Consider the following 16,853-nt stretch of genomic DNA (forward strand, 5'->3'; position numbering starts at 1 on the left):
ACAGAGTTAAACAGCAAAAACTCAAACTAAATGTAAACATTAAGACAATTTCAACACTCAGGAAGTGTTTTAGAGAGCAGGTGGCTCGGAAGGGTTCGTAGTCTGGACCTGTCCTGCCTGATCTTGACGAGTCACAAAAAGAGTAATTTTTTTTATGAAGCGTGTCTTGTTTAGGCTTCTGGACTCTTTCTAAGTACACTTAAGGGCCCGGTCCCAGCGCCGTAATATAGGGAAAAGAGGGTAGAAATGCGCAGTGATTGATTACTGCTCATCTGTGCCCTGTCACTCACTTTGAGTGATACATGTTGCTATTTTTATTAATTGTATGAAAGCAAGCGAAATAAGTGAGGGCAACAGAGCACTGCTGGTACCTGCCCCTTCCTTCGGTTACTTTATTTTTTAGGTCTCGGTCTGACGTGAGCAGCGCATGGCTCATATACGACAACAGTGACATCTTACTCATGGAGCTGCGATGGCCGAGTGGTTAAGGTGTTGGACTCGAAATGCAATGGGGTTTCCCTGCGCATTTTTGAATCCGGATTGCAGCGACGTACGATTTTGCATGAGCACCATTTGGTTTGTTAAGGAAATTTTCACTTCTCGTTAGTCAATCCTCATCAAGTCACAGAGTTAAACAGCAAAAATTCAAACTAAATGTAAACATTAAGACAATTTCAACACTCAGGAAGTGTTTAAGAGAGCAGGTGGTTCAGAAGGGTTCGTAGTCTGGACCTGTCGTGCCTGATTTTGACGAGTCACAAAAAGAGTAATTTTTTTATGTAGCGTGTCTTGTTTAGGCATTTGGACTCTTTCTGAGTACTCTTAAGGGCCCATTCCCAGCGCCGTAATATAGGGAAAAGAGGGTAGGAATGTGCAGTGATTGATTACCGCTCATCTGTGCCCTGTCACTCACTTTGAGTGATGCGTGTTGCTATTTTTATTAATTGTATGAAAGCATGCGAAATGAGTGAGGGAGACAGGGCACTGCTGGTACGTGCCCCATCCTTCCTTTACTTTAATTTTTAGGTTTCGGCCTGATGTGAGCAGTGCATGGATCGTATACGACAACAGTGACTTCGTACTCACGCAGCTGTGATGGCCGAGTGGTTAAGGCGTTGGACTTGAAATCCAATGGGGTTTTCCCGCTTAGACTCGAATCCTGCTTGCAGCGTCATGAGATTTTGCATGAACACCATTTGGTTTAGTTAAGTAAATGTTCACTTCTCGTTATGCAATCATCATCAAGTCACAGAGTTAAACGGCAAAAACTCAAACTAGATGTAAACATTGAGACAATTTCCACACCCAGGAAGTGTTTTAGAGAGCTGGTGGCTCGGAAGGGTTCGTAGTCTGGAGCTGTCCTGCCTGATATAGACAAGTCACGAGAAGAGTAATTTTATTTTATGAAGCGTGTCTTGTTTATTCTTTTGGACTCTTTCTGAGTACACTTAAGGGCCCGTTGCCACCACCGTCATATAGGGAAAAGAGGGTAGAAATGTGCAGTGATTGATTACTGCTCATCTGTGCCCTGTCACTCACTTTGAATGATACGTGTTGCTATTGTTATTAATTGTATGAAAGCATGCGAAATAAGTGAGGGCAACAAGGCACTGCTGGTACCTGCCCCTTCCTTCCGTTGCTCTATTTTTTAGGTCTCGGTCTGACGTGAGCAGTGCATGGCTCGTATACGACAACATGGAGCTTCGATGGCCGAGTGGTTAAGGCGTTGGACTCGAAATCAATGGGGTTTCCCTGCTCAGGTCCAAATCCTGCTTGCAGCGTCGTGCGATTTTGCATGAACACCATTAGGTTTGTTAAGGAAATGTTCACTTCTCGTTACGCAATCCTCATCAAGTCACAGAGTTAAACAGCAAAAACTCAAACTAAATGTAAACATTAAGACAATTTCAACACTCAGGAAGTGTTTTAGAGAGCAGGTGGCTCGGAAGGGTTCGTAGTCTGGACCTGTCCTGCCTGATCTTGACGAGTCACAAAAAGAGTAATTTTTTTTATGAAGCGTGTCTTGTTTAGGCTTTTGGACTCTTTCTAAGTACACTTAAGGGCCCGTTGCCACCGCCGTAATATAGGGAAAAGAGGGTAGAAATGCGCAGTGAATGATTACCGCTCATCTGTGCCCTCTCACTCACTTTTAGTGATACGTGTTGCTATTTTTATTAATTGTATGAAAGCATGTGAAATAAGTGAGGGTAACAGGGCACTGCTGGTACCTGCCCCGTCCTTATGTTACTTTATTTTTTAGGTCTCGGCCTGACGTGAGCAGCGCATGGCTCATATACGACAACAGTGACATCTTACTCACGGAGCTGCAATGGCCAAGTGATTAAGGCATTGGACTCGAAATTCAATGGGGTTTCCCTGTGCAGGTTTGAATCCTGCTTGCAGCATCGGGTGATTTTGCATGAACACCATTGGTTTGTTAAGGAAATGTTCACTTCTCGTTACGCAATCCTCATCAAGTCACAGAGTTAAACAGCAAAAACTCAAACTAAATGTAAACATTAAGACAATTTCAACACTCAGGAAGTGTTTTAGAGAGCAGGTGGCTCGGAAGGGTTCGTAGTCTGGACCTGTCCTGCCTGATCTTGACGAGTCACGAAAAGAGTAATTTTTTTATGTAGAGTGTCTTGTTTAGGCTTTTGGACTCTTTCTGAGTACACTTAAGGGCCCGGTCCCAGCGCCGTAATATAGGGAAAAGAGGGTAGAAATGCGCAGTGATTGATTACTGCTCATCTGTGCCCTGTCACTCACTTTGAGTGATACGTGTTGCTATTTTTATGAATTGTATGAAAGCAAGCGAAATAAGTGAGGGCAACAGAGCACTGCTGGTACCTGCCCCTTCCTTCGGTTACTTTATTTTTTAGGTCTCGGTCTGACGTGAGCAGCGCATGGCTCATATACGACAACAGTGACATCATACTCATGGAGCTGCGATGGCCGAGTGGTGAAGGTGTTGGACTCGAAATGCAATGGGGTTTCCCTGCGCATTTTTGAATCCGGATTGCAGCGACGTACGATTTTGCATGAGCACCATTTGGTTTGTTAAGGAAATGTTCACTTCTCGTTAGTCAATCCTCATCAAGTCACAGAGTTAAACAGCAAAAATTCAAACTAAATGTAAACATTAAGACAATTTCAACACTCAGGAAGTGTTTAAGAGAGCAGGTGGTTCAGAAGGGTTCGTAGTCTGGACCTGTCGTGCCTGATTTTGACGAGTCACAAAAAGAGTAATTTTTTTATGTAGCGTGTCTTGTTTAGGCATTTGGACTCTTTCTGAGTACTCTTAAGGGCCCATTCCCAGCGCCGTAATATAGGGAAAAGAGGGTAGGAATGTGCAGTGATTGATTACCGCTCATCTGTGCCCTGTCACTCACTTTGAGTGATGCGTGTTGCTATTTTTATTAATTGTATGAAAGCATGCGAAATGAGTGAGGGAGACAGGGCACTGCTGGTACGTGCCCCATCCTTCCTTTACTTTAATTTTTAGGTTTCGGCCTGATGTGAGCAGTGCATGGATCGTATACGACAACAGTGACTTCGTACTCACGCAGCTGTGATGGCTGAGTGGTTAAGGCGTTGGACTTGAAATCCAATGGGGTTTTCCCGCTTAGGCTCGAATCCTGCTTGCAGCGTCATGAGATTTTGCATGAACACCATTTGGTTTAGTTAAGTAAATGTTCACTTCTCGTTATGCAATCATCATCAAGTCACAGAGTTAAACGGCAAAAACTCAAACTAGATGTAAACATTGAGACAATTTCCACACCCAGGAAGTGTTTTAGAGAGCTGGTGGCTCGGAAGGGTTCGTAGTCTGGAGCTGTCCTGCCTGATATAGACAAGTCACGAGAAGAGTAATTTTATTTTATGTAGCGTGTCTTGTTTATTCTTTTGGACTCTTTCTGAGTACACTTAAGGGCCCGTTGCCACCACCGTAATATAGGGAAAAGAGGGTAGAAATGTGCAGTGATTGATTACCGCTCATCTGAACCCTGTCACTCACTTTGAGTGATACGTGTTGCTATTTTTATTAATTGTATGAAAGCATGCGAAATAAGTGACGGCAACAGGGCACTGCTGGTACCTGCTCCCTCCTTCCGTTGCTTTATTTTTTAGGTCTTGGTCTGACGTGAGCAGTGCATGGCTCGTATACGACAACATGGAGCTGCGATGGCCGAGTGGTTAAGGTGTTGGACTCGAAATCAATGGGGTTTCCCTGCGCAGGTCCGAATCCTGCTTGCAGCGTCGTGCGATTTTGCATGAACACCATTTGGTTTGTTAAGGAAATGTTCACTTCTCGTTACGCAATCCTCATCAAGTCACAGAGTTAAACAGCAAAAATTCAAACTAAATGTAAACATTAAGACAATTTCTACACTCAGGAAGTGTTTTAGACAGCAGGTGGCTCGTTAGGGTTCGTAGTCTGGACCTGTCCTGCCTGATCTTGATGAGTCACAAAAAGAGTAATTTTTTTATGTAGAGTGTCTTGTTTAGGCTTTTGGACTCTTTCTGAGTACACTTAAGGGACCGTTGCCACCGCCGTAATATAGGGAAAAGAGGGTAGAAATGCGCAGTGATTGATTACTGCTCATCTGTGCTCTGTCACTCACTTTGAGTGATACTTGTTGCTATTTTTATTAATTGTATGAAAGCAAGCGAAATAAGTGAGGGCAACAGAGCACTGCTGGTACCTGCCCCTTCCTTCGGTTACTTTATTTTTTTAGGTCTCGGTCTGACGTGAGCAGCGCATGGCTCATATACGACAACAGTGACATCATACTCATGGAGCTGCGATGGCCGAGTGGTTAAGGCATTGGACTGGAAATCCAATGGGGTTTCCCTGTGCAGGTTCGAATCCTGCTTGCAGCGATGTACGATTTTGCATGAACACCATTTGGTTTGTTAAGGAAATTTTCACTTCTCGTTAGTCAATCCTCATCAAGTCACAGAGTTAAACAGCAAAAATTCAAACTAAATGTAAACATTAAGACAATTTTAACACTCAGGAAGTGTTTAAGAGAGCAGGTGGTTCGGAAGGGTTCGTAGTCTGGACCTGTCCTGCCTGATATAGACAAGTCACGAAAAGAGTAATTGTCTTTTATGAAGCGTGTCTTGTTTATTCTTTTGGACTCTTTCTGAGTACACTTAAGGGCCCGTTGTCACCACCGTAATATAGGGAAAAGAGGGTAGAAATATGCAGTGATTGATTACTGCTCATCTGTGCCCGGTCACTCACTTTGAGTGATATGTGTTGTTATTTTTATTAATTGTATGAAAGCATGCGAAATAAGTGAGGGCAACAGGGTACTGCTGGTACCTGCCCCGTCCTTCCGTTGCTTTATTTTTTAGGTCTCGGTCTGACGTGAGCAGTGCATGGCTCGTATATGACAACCTGGAGCTGCGATGGCCGAGTGGTTAAGGTGTTGGACTCGAAATCAATGGGGTTTCCCTGCGCATGTCCAAATTCTGCTTGCAGCGTCGTGCGATTTTGCATGAACACCATTTGGTTTGTTAAGGAAATGTTCACTTCTCGTTACGCAATCTTCATCAAGTCACAGAGTTAAACAGCAAAAACTCAAACTAAATGTAAACATTAAGACAATTTCTACACTCAGGAAGTGTTTTAGACAGCAGGTGGCTCGGAAGGGTTCGTAGTCTGGACCTGTCCTGCCTGATCTTGATGAGTCACAAAAAGAGTAATTTTTTTATGTAGCGTGTCTTGTTTAGGCATTTGGACTCTTTCTGAGTACTCTTAAGGGCCCATTCCCAGCGCCGTAATATAGGGAAAAGAGGGTAGAAATGCGCAGTGATTGATTACTCCTCATCTGTGCCCTGTCACTCACTTTGAGTGATGCTAGTTGCTATTTTTATTAATTGTATGAAAGCATGCGAAATAAGTGAGGGAGACAGGGCACTGCTGGTACATGCCACGTCCTTCCATTACTTTAATTTTTAGGTCTCGGCCTGATGTGAACAGCGCATGGCTCGTATATGACAACAGTGACATCATACTCTTGCAGCTGCGGTGGCCGAGTGGTTAAGGCGTTGGACTTGAAATCCAGTGGGGTTTCCCCGCGTAGGTTCGAATCCTGCTTGCAGCGTCATGAGATTTTGCATGAACACCATTTGGTTTAGTTAAGTAAATGTTCACTTCTAGTTATGCAATCATCATCAAGTCACAGAGTTAAATGGCAAAAACTCAAACTAGATGTAAACATTGAGACAATTTCCACACCCAGGAAGTGTTTTAGAGAGCTGGTGGCTCGGAAGGGTTCGTAGTCTGGAGCTGTCCTGCCTGATATAGACAAGTCACGAAAAGAGTAATTTTATTTTATGAAGCGTGTCTTGTTTATTCTTTTGGACTCTTTCTGAGTACACTTAAGGGCCCGTTGCCACCACCGTAATATAGGGAAAAGAGGGTAGAAATGTGCAGTGATTGATTACCGCTCATATGTGCCCTGTCACTCACTTTGAGTGATACGTGTTGCTATTTTTATTAATTGTATGAAAGCATGCAAAATAAGTGACGGCAACAGGGCACTGCTGGTACCTGCCCCGTCCTTCCGTTGCTTTATTTTTTAGGTCTTGGTCTGACGTGAGCAGTGCATGGCTCGTATACAACAACATGGAGCTGGATGGCTGAGTGGTTAAGGTGTTGGACTCGAAATCAATGGGGTTTCCCTGCGCAGGTCCGAATCCTGCTTGCAGCATCGTGCGATTTTGCATGAACACCATTTGGTTTGTTAAGGAAATGTTCACTTCTCGTTACGCAATCCTCATCAAGTCACAGAGTTAAACAGCAAAAACTCAAACTAAATGTAAACATTAAGACAATTTCAACACTCAGGAAGTGTTTTAGAGAGCCGGTGGTTCGAAGGGTTCGTAGTCTGGACCTGTCCTGCCTGATCTTGACGAGTCACGAAAAGAGTAATTTTTTTTTATGTAGAGTGTCTTGTTTAGGCTTTTGGACTCTTTCTGAGTACACTTAAGGGCCCGGTCCCAGCGCCGTAATATAGTGAAAAGAGGGTAGAAATGCGCAGTGATTGATTACTGCTCATCTGTGCCCTGTCACTCACTTTGAGTGATACGTGTTGCTATTTTTATTAATTGTATGAAAGCAAGCGAAATAAGTGAGGGCAACAGAGCACTGCTGGTACCTGCCCCTTCCTTCGGTTACTTTATTTTTTAGGTCTCGGTCTGACGTGAGCAGCGCATGGCTCATATACGACAACAGTGACATCATACTCATGGAGCTGCGATGGCCGAGTGGTTAAGGCGTTGGACTCGAAATCCAATTGGGTTTCCCCTGCTCAGGTTTGAATCCTGCTTGCAGCGACGTACGATTTTGCATGAACACCATTTGGTTTGTTGAGGAAATGTTCACTTCTCGTTAGTCAATCCTCATCAAGTCACAGAGTTAAACACCAAAAATTCAAACTAAATGTAAACATTAAGACAATTTCAACACTCAGGAAGTGTTTAAGAGAGCAGGTGGTTCGGGAGGGTTTGTAGTCTGGACCTGTCCTGCCTTATCTTGACGAGTCACAAAAAGAGTAATTTTTTTATGTAGCGTGTCTTGTTTAGGCATTTGGACTCTTTCTGAGTACTCTTAAGGGCCCATTCCCAGCGCCGTAATATAGGGAAAAGAGGGTAGGAATGTGCAGTGATTGATTACCGCTCATCTGTGCACTGTCACTCACTTTGAGTGATGCGTGTTGCTATTTTTATTAATTGTATGAAAGCATGCGAAATGAGTGAGGGAGACAGGGCTCTGCTGGTACGTGCCCCGTCCTTCCGTTACTTTAATTTTTAGGTCTCGGCCTGGTGTGAGCAGCGCATGGCTCGTATACGACAACAGTGACATCATACTCACGCAGCTGTGATGGCCGAGTGGTTAAGGCGTTGGACTTGAAATCCAATGGGGTTTCCCCGCTTAGGTGCGAATCCTGCTTGCAGCGTCTTGAGATTTTGCATGAACACCATTTGGTTTAGTTAAGTAAATGTTCACTTCTCGTTATGCAATCATCATCAAGTCACAGAGTTAAACGGCAAAAACTCAAACTAGATGTAAACATTGAGACAATTTCCACACCCAGGAAGGGTTTTAGAGAGCAGGTGGCTCAGAAGGGTTCGTAGTCTGGAGCTGTCCTGCCTGATATAGACAAGTCACGAAAAGAGTAATTTTTTTTATGAAGCGTGTCTTGTTTATTCTTTTGGACTCTTTCTGAGTACACTTAAGGGCCCATTGCCACCACCATAATATAGGGAAAAGAGGGTAGAAATGGGCAGTGATTGATTACCGCTCATCTTTGCCCTGTCACTCACTTTGAGTGATACGTGTTGCTATTTTTATTAATTGTATGAAAGCATATAAAATAAGTGAGGGCAACAGGGCACTGCTGGTACCTGCCCCGTCCTTCCGTTGCTCTATTTTTTAGGTCTCGGTCTGACGTGGGCAGTGCATGGCTCGTATACGACAACATGGAGCTGCGATGGCCGAGTGGTTAAGGTGTTGAACTCGAAATCAATGGGGTTTCCCTGCGCAGGTCCGAATCCTGCTTGCAGCGTCGTGCGATTTTGCATGAACACCATTTGGTTTGTTAAGGAAATGTTCACTTCTGGTTACGCAATCCTCATCAAGTCACAGAGGTAAACAGCAAAAACTCAAACTAAATGTAAACATTAAGACAATTTCAACACTCAGGAAGTGTTTTAGAGAGCAGGTGGCTCGTAAGGGTTCGTAGTCTGGACCTGTCCTGCCTGATCTAGACAAGTCAGCAAAAGAGTAATTTTTTTTTATGAAGCGTGTCTTGTTTAGGCTTTTGGACTCTTTCTGAGTACACTTAAGGGCCCGTTGCCACCGCCGTAATATAGGGAAAAGAGGGTAGAAATGCGCAGTGATTGATTACTGCTCATCTGTGCTCTGTCACTCACTTTGAGTGATACTTGTTGCTATTTTTATTAATTGTATGAAAGCAAGCGAAATAAGTGAGGGCAACAGAGCACTGCTGGTACCTGCCCCTTCCTTCGGTTACTTAATTTTTTTAGGTCTCGGTCTGACGTGAGCAGCGCATGGCTCATATACGACAACAGTGACATCATACTCATGGAGCTGCGATGGCCGAGTGGTTAAGGCATTGGACTCGAAATCCAATGGGGTTTCCCTACGCAGGTTCGAATCCTGCTTGCAGCGATGTACGATTTTGCATGAACACCATTTGGTTTGTTAAGAAAATTTTCACTTCTCTTTAGTCAATCCTCATCAAGTCACAGAGTTAAACAGCAAAAATTCAAACTAAATGTAAACATTAAGACAATTTCAACACTCAGGAAGTGTTTAAGAGAATAGGTGGTTCGGAAGGGTTCGTAGTCTGGACATGTCCTGCCTGATCTTGACGAGTCATAAAAAGAGTATTTTTTTTATGTAGCGTGTCTTGTTTAGGCATTTGGACTCTTTCTGAGTACTCTTAAGGGCCCATTCCCAGTGCCGTAATATAGGGAAAAGAGGGTAGGAATGTGCAGTGATTGATTACCGCTCATCTGTGCCCTGTCACTCCCTTTGAGTGATGCGTGTTGCTATTTTTATTAATTGTATGAAAGCATGCGAAATGAGTGAGGGAGACAGGGCACTGCTGGTACGTGCCCCGTCCTTCCGTTACTTTAATTTTTAGGTCTCGGCCTGATGTGAGCAGCGCATGGCTCGTATACGACAACAGTAACTTCATACTCACGCAGCTGTGATGGCCGAGTGGTTAAGGCGTTGATCTTGAAATCCAATGGGGTTTCCCCGCTTAGGTTCGAATCCTGCTTGCAGCGTCATGAGGTTTTGCATGAACACCATTTGGTTTAGTTAAGTAAATGTTCAATTCTCGTTATGCAATCATCATCAAGTCACAGAGTTAAACGGCGAAAACTCAAACTAGATGTAAACATTGAGACAATTTCCACACCCAGGAAGTGTTTTAGAGAGCAGGTGGCTCGGAAGGGTTCGTAGTCTGGAGCTGTCCTGCCTGATATAGACAAGTCACGAAAAGAGTAACTTTTTTTTATGAAGCGTGTCTTGTTTATTCTTTTGGACTCTTTCTGAGTACACTTAAGGGCCCGTTGCCACCACCGTAATATAGGGAAAAGAGGGTAGAAATATGCAGTGATTGATTACTGCTCATCTGTGCCCGGTCACTCACTTTGAGTGATTCGTGTTGCTATTTTTATTAATTGTATGAAAGCATGCGAAATAAGTGAGGGCAACAGGGCACTGCTGGTACCTGCCCCGTCCTTCCGTTGCTTTATTTTTTAGGTCTCGGTCTGACGTGAGCAGTGCATGGCTCGTATACGACAACCTGGAGCTGCGATGGCCGAGTGGTTAAGGTGTTGGACTCGAAATCAATGGGGTTTACCTGCGCAGGTCCGAATTCTGCTTGCAGCGTCGGGCGATTTTGCATGAACACCATTGGTTTGTTAAGTAAATGTTCACTTCTCTTTACGCAATCCTCATCAAGTCACAGAGTTAAACAGCAAAAACTCAAACTAAATGTAAACATTAAGACGATTTCAACACTCAGGAAGTGTTTTAGAGAGCAGGTGGTTCGAAGGGTTCGTAGTTTGGACCTGTCCTGCCTGATCTTGACGAGTCACGAAAAGAGTAATTTTTTTATGTAGAGTGTCTTGTTTAGGCTTTTGGACTCTTTCTGAGTACACTTAAGGGCCCGGTCCCAGCGCCGTAATATAGGGAAAAGAGGGTAGAAATGCGCAGTGATTGATTACTGCTCATCTGTGCCCTGTCACTCACTTTGAGTGATACGTGTTGCTATTTTTATTAATTGTATGAAAGCAAGCGAAATAAGTGAGGGCAACAGAGCACTGCTGGTACCCGCCCCTTCCTTCGGTTACTTTATTTTTTAGGTCTCGGTCTGACGTGAGCAGCGCATGGCTCATATACGACAACAGTGACATCATACTCATTTTTTTTTTTTAATATGTTTATTGCATTTCGTCATTATACAACAGTACACATATGCAAGCATAGCAAGTAAAAGACGCTGTTACTTAAGTCATGAAGTCCCAGAGTATGTGGACCATCCCACCCACACAGAAGTATGGCGGTGAAGAGCGAACTATATCGGTGCTCTGTTAGACCGCATGTCAAAGTGGCAGTGCAATAGCTGTTGTGTGTTACATTTACGTTCAGTAATGGCAGTGCCCAGTAGCGGCGTAAAAGAACTGCTGCATTGCGTCTGCATACCTTAGACCCATTTCGTATAGCGCTCAAAGTATACCATGACCGGAGAAACAGAGCTAGCATTCACATTGGCAACATATTACACATTTCAAAATTGCATTAGAAAACTACTAACTATACAAAACAATTCCAGATATATAGGAAACCATAAACCAGGTGGTGTCTGTCAGCGGTCATGGGTGTGTGTGTGGAGCTGGAGGTGCGGAGAGGAGTGTAATCCAAATGTGTCATAACAACGGAAATGCAATATTCGTAGGAGTCTTCACTTGGGCAGGAGGGTGTGAGGGAAGCGCCACGGAGAGGGGGGGGCAGGGAGGAGAGAGAAAGAGGAGGGGGGGGGAAGGCTGGGAGCGAGAAGAACGTTGGGTGTGTCACAGGTGAATATGGTGTAAACACTCACTCAATACCATTCCGCAGACACTCTCGGTGGTAGGCCACCAGGACACCATCCCACTCCAGCGCAATAGGGTACATCCGGAGACCCGCCGTCTCCTCCCGGTGCAGTGCCACACTCTCAGCCCTCGCCCAAGCATCCAGTGAGCGACGCCACTGCACCGTTTGGGGGGGCAGACCATGTTTCTAACGCCTGGTAATGAGACGTTTCGCCGTTATCAGGCCCAGATCCCAAAATCTCGCTTGGACTTTTGTCTGCTTCGTCCTTTTAAATAACCCCAACAGACAAACTTCCGAAGGGTGTGGTAAGGTACCTCCCGTCGCCCCCACCAAGACAGTCGACACTGCGGTCCAATATGGCTGCAGCAGATTGCAGGACCAGAGGACATGTAGGAACTATGCGTCCACTAGTCCGCATTTAGGGCATCCTGTCGTAGTGAGTCCAAAGTAGCGGTTAATTTTGTCCGGGGACAGGTACGCTCGATGGATCACATAGTACTGTATGATCTTGAAGCGCGCATTGCGTGGGACATGTAGAGCTCCAGCTAGCACCCCCGCCCACTCTTTGTCTGTCCAGTCCCGTCCTCTATCAGCCACCCATTTGTCACGTAGGCTCTGAGGGGAGAATTGAATGTGCGTGTGCAACGCTTGGGCAATCCAATGCACAAGGTGAGAGCCATGTCCCATCACATGTAAGTATTGACTAAGCAGGTGTATTGGCGGTTCCTCCGTCAGCGGTCCCCAAGCGTTTGTCAGTGTGTGTAGCAGCTTCGCATATGTCAGGAACTGTCCTGCCGGCAGTCCTGTGCTGACTGTCAGTGTCTCGAAAGGGAGCAACGCACCCTCCTCAAACAGGTCGCCCAAGCTCTCTAAGTCTGCCGCTCCCCAGCTGTCCAGCAGTGGCGCCGCAAGCATCCCGGATCCCCAAGGCGTGCCCAGCAGTGGTAGGTTAGGCGCGTATGGTTTCACCGCAGCAGTGAGTTTCAGGCTTCTCAAGAAGCACCTTCTCGCCACCTCAAGGTGGAGTTGGTTCTGAACAGGCGGCTTAGCCAAAGGATGAAACAACGCATGTACCTGCGGGACCGTCAGGATGGTCGTCGTCGTGGCCGTATCACTCAAGTTACGTCCACTCAGCCAGTAGGCTACCCATTGCAGCTGTGCAGCCAGGAAATACAACTCGTGATTTGGAACCGACAGCCCGCCACTATCTGTCGCGGCATATAGGGTTTTTAAAGCCACCCTGGGATGACCTTTGTTCCAAATCAGTCGCCTGTGTATAGTCTCTAGCTCGCGAAAGGTGCGAACCGGCACATATACCGGCAGATTTGCATAATAGTACAGTAGCCTAGGCAAAACAACCGCTTTCGCCAGGGCAATACGGCTGGGCACATTCAGCGGGAGAGTATTCCAGAAGGAAACCTGCGCTGTAAGCGAAGAGATCGTTCTCGTAAGATTGCCTTCCAGGAGGTCCGTGGGGTCGCGGTACACATGGACTCCTAGATAACGGAACACTGTGGGGTACCAGTGTGATGTATTCCTATAGGTTCTGTATCGATCCCCCTACTTCTGACCCTGGTCTGGTTAATAATGAACTAGCAGCCACCCCACGGTGCAAAAACCGTTATCTGATTAAGCCACACCACGGCACAGAAACGTGTTATCTGATTAGGTCATAACGCATGCCATCTAATTAGGCAAGCACTATTCCTCCAGACCCTGATAAGGCATATGGAGTTCTCAAAACAAATCAAACCTATGACAACCTGGGAAAAACCCTACGGCCATTGTTTTGATTTCACCGAGAACTTCAGTAAAGAATGTGCTAACGACCAGTTCGTATGACATCCTTATTGACGTATATATGTCCATCCTTACGTCAATCTCGGCACCTTTCAGGTATAAATATTACCGACATTGCCTTAAGCAAACACACGCGGTGGTGACGAGATCGGAGCAGCGAGACTTGCCGAGGAGCCCAGCAGAGAGCGAAGCCCACAGGCGCTGCCCCGCCTTCCTGACGCGCTGAGAATGAGACGCTGCCTTTCTCCTGCCGAGAAATCCAGCTCCGGCGCTTCCAAGCAGCCCTCGCAGGCAGCTGGAATATCAAGACCAAAGACAAGAGATACCAGCCCTCAACCATTCTAGATCTCAGGTACAGAACTGAATAACCCCTTGCAGAGAATTCTTGAGTCAGTCCCTTTGGCAAAACAAACTTAACTTAAACTGCTACTTATCTACTCCCGCCCACGTATTAGGCTTAGGTCAGGTACACCGGGGTAGGCGTGGTTAGAAGCACCAGTTGAGTACGATTAGTCAAATGTATATATGTATGTATCTATTTTATCCATTTTAAATAGCATATGGCTCAGAAACCATATCAATGCTTTTACAGTATTATTTCATAATTCTGCTTTTATTGTATGCACTCTACTTAACCATAAGTATTGCAATAATATCGATTCATTTCTCATGTACGAGAAAAGAGACTGATCAATAAATACCATCTTTTATTGAACACGCCCGTCTCTTCCTTTTCTCTACAATCTGGCGAAACTAAGAATGCACTGAACTGACTGAGTAAAATAAGTTATCTTTTGTTTTCACACGACTCTAGAGATACACTCTTGATTAGGAGAGAGCAAAGTTGTCATGTTCTATGGTTGTCAGAAACTAAATCCCTTCTTGTCTATCCAGGGAGGTTAAACACCTCCTTGCCTATTCGAGAAAGTTTCTAGTGAACTCTGAGCTAGCTGGCAAACACAAAACTTTAAGTCTAATATCGTCAGTAGAAGACCTAGTTAACCTCCGTCCTAGGTCTATACTATTGAAGATATTATTCCAATGCGCAGAGCCTATCGGGATAATAGGAACTACACTACACCAGAGGAGCCGCTCGCCCATTACCATGACGTCACACTCCGGTACATCTGCTGCAAAAGAGTACACCCCCGACTTCGCCCAGTTGACGCGCAACCCCGACATTTCGCCAAAGCTACTGAAAATGTCCGTGAGCGCTCGAGGGAAGCAGGTCAGGTCCCTGACATAGAGTAATAGGTCATCGGCATAAAGCGACACCGAATGCATCCCATCCATCAACGGGATCCCCCAATTCTCGCCAGAGGTGCGCAATTGCGCCGCCAGTGGCTCCATCATGAGCGCAAAAAATCAGGGGGGAGAGGGGACATCCCTGTCTCGTGCCCCTGCGGACACGAATCTGATCTGAGAAAAGCTTGTTCGTTCAAACCCGCACCACTGGTGCAGAGTAGAGGAGTTCCACCAGGCGGAGGTAGGCTGCGCCCAGCCCAAATTTCTCCAGCACCAGCGCTAGGTAGGGCCACTCCACGGAATCGAACGCCTTTTCAAGATCAAGGATCACGCACCCCGAGTGGGGCCACTGGGTCACCGCCAGATTCTGTACTCGAAAGAGCCGTCTAATATTGTAAGACGTGCTGCGGGTAGGGACAAACCCGTTTTGGTCCGCGTGCACTAGGGTTGGGACCAGTGGTGCCAGCCTCTGGGCCAACGCTGATGCCAGAATCTTATAGTCCGTGTTAAGGAGGGCAAGTGGCCTGTACGACTCCACATTCAATGCATCCTTGCCTGGTTTCAAGAGGGAGATCACATTGGCTTCGTTGAGGGACAAAGGAAGTACTGCATCCCGTACCGCCGCCCCATACACCCGCAACAGTTCGGGAATGAGAATGGTGGAATACGCCTTATAAAACTCCGCCGGTAGACCATCAGGCCCGGGGGACTTGCCATTTGAAAGAGAGTATATTACAGCTCGGAGTTCTTCTGCAGTGAACGGCGCACCCAGTTCCTCACTCTGCGCATTAGTGACCGCCGGCAATAGGACGCCTGATAAATACTCCGCAATCTCCACTGTGGTGACTCTCAGGCGAGTACAATACAAGGATCTGTAGTGACTCGAAAATGCCTCGTGTAGACCACCTCGCCCTGTGTAGTGCGGATCGACATCACCGGTAACGTTTGGGTGTCTCTCCTGACCAGCCAGGACAAAAGTTTGCCAGCTTTATCACCAGCATGATGTACGCACGCAGAGTGTGCTGCATAATTCAAGTTTTTCAGTCTCTCAAGGAGTTGCGTGTGCTTTCCGCGAGTGTCCAGCAAGTTCGAGTCATCCCCTCCCACTGCCTCCCGTTCGCCCGATAGCAGTGTCGTCTCCAAATGCGTCAGTTCCCTGTCCACCTGACGTCGCAATCCGGCCTGTGCTCCCAAGCAATGCCCCCTCACTACCACCTTGAATGCATCCCATTCAACCTGCGGGGTGGATGCGGTATCAGTGTTGTCTTCAAAGTACTGCAAGACACGATTCGAGAGCAGTTCCCGAAAGGGAACATCCAGCAAGATATCCGGCTGGAGGCGCCACGTGGGCACCGGTGGGTGCGGGTGCACCCAGGCAAAGTCAAGTGTGTGTGGGTTGTGGTCCGAATGAGTGCGACCCAGGTAGTGGGAGTCAGTGACTAAGGGCAAGAGGTCGCTGGTCAGCATAAAACTATTGAGCCTGACATGTAACGCATGAGCGCCCGAATAGTACGAGTGAGTCCGTGTGGTAGGGTGGCGGCTGCGCCAAGCGTCAGTAAGGTCCCATTGTGTCGCCCAGTCAGCAAATGTGCGCGCCGTACCGTGTATTGTCGCATGCGCCAAAGGAGGGGCAGATCTATCTAACACAACATCCAGGACACAATTATAGTCGCCCCCTAGCAGAAGCGGTATCCCTGGCCATGCCGCAATCGCCGCCGATAAGTGTGTGAGGAAGCGTCCGTGGTCGACATTGGGAGCGTAAATAGATGCCAGGGCAATGTGTTGGCCGTCTAGGTTGCCCTGAAGGAACACATACCTGCCGTCCTTATCTATGTTGCTATGTGTCATGGCAAAAGGGACCCCCGGGCGAATCCATATGAGAGACCCACGCGCGAAGGCCGAGTAACCTGTAGCATATATTTGCCCCCTCCAACGGCGGCGCAGTGTATGTGTCTCCGGTTCCGTCAGGTGCGTCTCTTGCAATAGTGCTATCTGTACCTGGTGCCGCTTGAGGTACGAGTACACCTGATAGCGACGTGAGGGGGTGTGCATACCGCGTACATTCCAAGTGCAAAATTTAACCACAGCCATTACAACATTTCTTCCCCTCCACCCAGCGCCCCCACCCACCGGCCGCACCACAAGCTATGACCCACCAGTT

General features: G+C 46.5%; 11 non-coding genes across 11 annotated transcripts; all 11 read left to right on the forward strand.

The window, feature by feature from the left end:
* Positions 1-1,089: 1,089 nt before the first annotated feature.
* TRNAS-UGA (transfer RNA serine (anticodon UGA)) lies at positions 1,090-1,171 on the forward strand. The gene has a single exon. It is a non-coding gene; the product is annotated as a tRNA-Ser (tRNA).
* A 1,152-nt stretch (positions 1,172-2,323) lies between these two features.
* Positions 2,324-2,405, forward strand: TRNAS-CGA (transfer RNA serine (anticodon CGA)). The gene has a single exon. It is a non-coding gene; the product is annotated as a tRNA-Ser (tRNA).
* A 1,163-nt stretch (positions 2,406-3,568) lies between these two features.
* On the forward strand, positions 3,569-3,650 carry TRNAS-UGA (transfer RNA serine (anticodon UGA)). The gene has a single exon. It is a non-coding gene; the product is annotated as a tRNA-Ser (tRNA).
* Positions 3,651-4,179: 529 nt separating this feature from the next.
* TRNAS-CGA (transfer RNA serine (anticodon CGA)) lies at positions 4,180-4,260 on the forward strand. Its single transcript has one exon. It is a non-coding gene; the product is annotated as a tRNA-Ser (tRNA).
* A 542-nt stretch (positions 4,261-4,802) lies between these two features.
* Positions 4,803-4,884, forward strand: TRNAS-GGA (transfer RNA serine (anticodon GGA)). Its single transcript has one exon. It is a non-coding gene; the product is annotated as a tRNA-Ser (tRNA).
* Positions 4,885-6,034: 1,150 nt separating this feature from the next.
* On the forward strand, positions 6,035-6,116 carry TRNAS-UGA (transfer RNA serine (anticodon UGA)). The gene has a single exon. It is a non-coding gene; the product is annotated as a tRNA-Ser (tRNA).
* Positions 6,117-7,267: 1,151 nt separating this feature from the next.
* Positions 7,268-7,350, forward strand: TRNAS-CGA (transfer RNA serine (anticodon CGA)). Its single transcript has one exon. It is a non-coding gene; the product is annotated as a tRNA-Ser (tRNA).
* Positions 7,351-7,891: 541 nt separating this feature from the next.
* On the forward strand, positions 7,892-7,973 carry TRNAS-UGA (transfer RNA serine (anticodon UGA)). The gene has a single exon. It is a non-coding gene; the product is annotated as a tRNA-Ser (tRNA).
* A 528-nt stretch (positions 7,974-8,501) lies between these two features.
* TRNAS-CGA (transfer RNA serine (anticodon CGA)) lies at positions 8,502-8,582 on the forward strand. The gene has a single exon. It is a non-coding gene; the product is annotated as a tRNA-Ser (tRNA).
* Positions 8,583-9,126: 544 nt separating this feature from the next.
* Positions 9,127-9,208, forward strand: TRNAS-CGA (transfer RNA serine (anticodon CGA)). Its single transcript has one exon. It is a non-coding gene; the product is annotated as a tRNA-Ser (tRNA).
* Positions 9,209-9,749: 541 nt separating this feature from the next.
* On the forward strand, positions 9,750-9,831 carry TRNAS-UGA (transfer RNA serine (anticodon UGA)). The gene has a single exon. It is a non-coding gene; the product is annotated as a tRNA-Ser (tRNA).
* Positions 9,832-16,853: the final 7,022 nt, after the last annotated feature.

Source organism: Lissotriton helveticus, chromosome 11, assembly GCF_964261635.1.
Source record: "Lissotriton helveticus chromosome 11, aLisHel1.1, whole genome shotgun sequence".
Classification (NCBI taxonomy): Eukaryota; Metazoa; Chordata; class Amphibia; order Caudata; family Salamandridae; genus Lissotriton; species Lissotriton helveticus.